The sequence below is a fragment of the Musca domestica genome, unplaced genomic scaffold, assembly GCF_030504385.1.
Source record: "Musca domestica strain aabys unplaced genomic scaffold, Musca_domestica.polishedcontigs.V.1.1 46, whole genome shotgun sequence".
In the NCBI taxonomy this organism is placed as follows: Eukaryota; Metazoa; Arthropoda; class Insecta; order Diptera; family Muscidae; genus Musca; species Musca domestica.
In genome coordinates this window covers 2,872,052-2,876,348 of record NW_026712336.1, presented here as the reverse complement: position 1 = coordinate 2,876,348, position 4,297 = coordinate 2,872,052, and the positions used below count along the sequence as shown (strand labels likewise).

Sequence of the window (4,297 nt, the reverse complement as noted above, 5' to 3'; positions counted from 1 at the left end):
ACTTCTGAAATGTTCTTTAATCTTCCCATTGAAAATTTAATTTTTTTGCTGGTTGGGCCCTCATCGAAAGGTTTTGAAATGGCGCACGTCCCTGGCCTCTACCATGGCTGAGGCCATCCCGTTTATATATTTTTATCATCATAATATATCATTTTATGCCCCATAAAATATATATTCTTGATCAGCATACAATTCTATGATAAAACTTAAAGGATAGCACAGTTTTCTACATCATGCTCATATTTAAATCTCCCCCACTGTAACTGCGCTTGGTTATAAATAAAAGTAATTCTATTCACGAGACCAACTAAAAAGTCTCAAAACGCCAGGTAATCTTCATTCACAATAGGGTAGGCTTGTAGACCTGGAATTTGGTCAAAAAGTTAACGACCATAATGCACGATTCGTTTTCTTTCCATGCTCTCCATTATTATTGTTATTGGGCATCAAATTGATGCGGCGCTTCATTGCGCCGCCAACAAATGCCCGTGGAAGGAAAAGAGTTACAATTTGCTTTTATTTGTTGGCAGTTCATTTTTATTAACTCCAAAGTAATTGTCGATAGACATTCAGGAGTGCTGGTTGGTTGGTGGAGGTATATTGTATTTCGAACGTAATTTTCCACTTAAATAACAAAGTGAAAATTTGAAATGTCTACCTAGGTATTTATAAATATTTTGTGTAAACACGTGATGGCCGCTTGTGGGCAATCCTACCCTGCCCTACCCCTTTACCCGCATCTCTATGAATGAATGAATTGTTTTTCAACAAGCGCAGAAAAATGCCTAGAGGGCAGCAAGCAAGCAAAGCAAACACAAAAGAGAATGAGCTAAAAACTTGTTTTTTGATGTTTGTTGTTGCTGTTCTGCTCTATTGTTTGATTGTCTAAAGAAGCGTGTCTGGTCGATGGCGTTATTTTTCTTGATTTAATTTGGGACACTGTATAATGTGTGTGTGTGGATGGATGGATGTTTGTTCGTTCGTTTGTTTGTTTGCCCACGTAGAGATTCAATAAATATTAAAATAGTGTTTGAACAAAATGTTTACCAACAATCCCGTATTGTCTAGTGGTTAGGATATCCGGCTCTCACCCGGAAGGCCCGGGTTCGATTCCCGGTACGGGAAATAAATATTTTTTAATTTTTTAAAGTTTTGGATGAAAGGTAAACTTTAAAGGCATTATAGTTGTTATGGAGATAAGTTCGCTCACGACGATGATGGTAAATTTTGGATAAAATTGTAGTAAATTAGACCAAGAAGTGGAACCCTTATGTGAATGTCTCCATCAATCTTAATAAAAGAGTTAAGTAATTGACTGGCTGACTTTTTGACTGACTGGCGGACTTAACGATTCATCAACGCCCAGAAACGAAACGGCTGAAGCTAGAGTCTTGAAATTTTGAGTGAGGGCCACTCTTGGTCCGAAGGCTGGATTTTTGGAAATCCGTACTAGAACGGTACGAAAAGTATTAAAAGGTACTAAATATGGTAACCTTTGTATTTGAGGAAGCAGTAGTGCTAAAACATTGCATTGAGGGTCTCTGAAGGAGTGTATGAAAGATGCGCCAAAGGGGTTTTTGGAAATTCGAACTAGAAGTGAATGGAAAGTACTGAAATTTACTGCATTTGGTGTCATTTCGTATCATGTGAACGGTTAGAGCTAAAAAAATTAAATTTTGAATGGAAATCAAGTTGGAAAGGAAGAAGAGCGGAAGTAAGGAGGTAGTTTTGGAAGTATGTACTAATGTATACGAAAAGTACTAAACGGTACTTAATTTAGCACAATTTGGATTTGGAACAACGGATGGAGTTGGAATCTTGAAATTTGAAATTAACATTACTGGAGGAATGTAGGATTGGGATATGAAGGAAGTTTTCAAAATCTGTACTTATTTGCACGAAAAGTACTACATGCTACTAAATTTGTTACAATTAAGATTTTGTGTAAACGAATAGAGCTGGAAATCTGAAATTTAGAAATAACATTACTATGGCATTCTAGGACTGAGGAATATATGTTGTTTTGGAAATTCGTACTTATGTGTACTAAATTTGGTACAATTTGAATTTTGGGCGAATCGGTAGAGTTGGAATATTGAAATTTTAAAATAAGATTTCTATTGGACCGTAGCTATGAAAATTTGTACTTAAATAATAAATAAAGTACAATTTGGATTTTGGGCGAACCACACTAAAATTTAGAATTTGGATTACTGTGGGAGTGTTGAATTGGGGTATGTAGGAAGCTTTGGAAAATAGTACCCACGTGTACTAAATGGTACAAAATTTGGTACAAATAGGAATTGTGGTGAACAAATGATCTGGAGTTCTAAAAAATGAAATGAGAGTTACCGATGGATGGTGCAGGATAAATGGACCTAAGGGTTTTTGGAAATTCCCACTTTAAGGTTACGAAAGGTTCTAAAAAGATACCAAGCTCCTAAAATTGTACCATTTGTAATTATTTGACTAGATAGAGAAATGGAAATTTGGTATAAGAATCAAAGTTAGAAGTAAGTTTGATATATGAAGATGGTTTTTTTTTTAAATGTGTACTAAGTGTGCGAACTGTACTAAATGGTACTAAATTTGGACAATTTGGTTTAAAGTGAACGGATGAAGCTGAAAACTTGAATTTTGTATTGCGGTCCCTGTTTGTGGTAGATTTATGATAAAGAGGTGGTTTTAAAAATGTTCACTACAAGTGGACGAAAAGTACTAAATAGTATTATATTTGGTACAATTTGGTATTGGGAGAACAGTGCTTGTAGCTTGAAATTTTGGATAAGGACTGCTTTCCGTTTGTAACGTTGACATATGGATGTGGTTTTGGAAGTGTTTACTATAATTGTACTAAAGGTACTGAATGGTACTATATTTGGCATTGTTGAAGGGATACATATTATATAATATTTATTTATATACATTTCTGATGGTATATTTTGATTGTGGTGGTGGTTCGGACATGCGTCCTATATTTGTACGAAAAGTGCAAAGTGGTTCTAAATTTGGTATTTGGTAAAGAAGTAGGGTTCGAATCCTCAAATTTGATATTAATATCTCTGTTGGCATCTGTAATTGTGATATGGAGGTAGTTTTGGAAATGTGTACTATAATTGTACAAAAAGTACTAAATAGTGCAATATTTGGTATTAGAGGAAGGGACAGAGATAAAATTCTGAAATTCGAAAGATACATTTCTGAAATATTTAGATTACTGATGGAGTCTGTATTTGAGATTTGGCGGTGGTTTGGAAATGAGTTCTATATTTGTACGCAAAGTACTAAATGGCACTAAAATTGGTATTGCGTGAACGGATTGAGATACAATTCTACAACTTAAAATTAAGGGCACTGTTAATATCTGGTATTGAGATATGGAGTTGGTTTTGGAAATATGTTCTACAAGTTCATGAAAAGTACTAAATAGTACTATATTTGGAACAATTTGGTGTTGGGTGAAGTGCTTGAAGTTTAGAATTTTGTATTAGGTCCGCTGTTCATGTGTAGCCTTGACATATGGAGGTGGTTTTGGAAATATGTACTATAATTGTACGAAAAGTGCTGAGTGGTATTAAATTTGGTATTGGGTGAAGGGATAGAGATAAAATTCAGATATTTTGTTTGAGATTTGGCGGTGGTTTATAAATGCGTCCTATGTTTGTACGAAAAGTACTAAACGGTACAAAATTAGATATTGCGTGCAGATATAGGACTAGAATCCTCCAATTTGATATTGAGGTTTCTGTTGGTATCTGTAATTGAGATATGGAGGTGGCATTGAAAATATGTACTATAATCGTACTAAATTTGGTATTCGATGAAGGTATGGAGGTGGAATCCTGAAATTTGATATGGATGTCACTGACGGTGTCTGAAGTTGAGAAAAGGAGCTGCGTATGGAAATGCGTACTAGTCACAGTTGGTATTTCAGTTTGAGATATGGAGATAGTTTTGAAAATGCGTATTTTAACTGTACGGAAAGTTCTTAGTGCAACTATATTCTTAGTTCTTAGTGCAACTAAACTAAAGTAACTGTTGGATATAGGATATATTTTTCATTTCATATTTTGAGAGAACTAGAATCAAGATTCATTCGTCGGCAAAAGTTCCACCATTATAAATAACCTTCCATCATTCGGAATACATTTGGAAATTAAAAAAAAAAAATAAAATAAATAAATGAATATTTAACTAAATAAAATAAAATCCGTTAAATATTCTGTTAAAATCCGCAAAAATACCGAATATATCCGTTATATTGGGGTTTATACGAATCCGTAGACCTGCATTGGCA

At 34.4% G+C, this 4,297-nt stretch overlaps 1 non-coding gene across 1 annotated transcript; it reads left to right on the top strand.

Moving 5' to 3' along the window:
- The first annotated feature begins 1,053 nt into the window (after positions 1 to 1,053).
- Positions 1,054 to 1,125, top strand: TRNAE-CUC (transfer RNA glutamic acid (anticodon CUC)). Its single transcript has one exon. It is a non-coding gene; the product is annotated as a tRNA-Glu (tRNA).
- Positions 1,126 to 4,297: the final 3,172 nt, after the last annotated feature.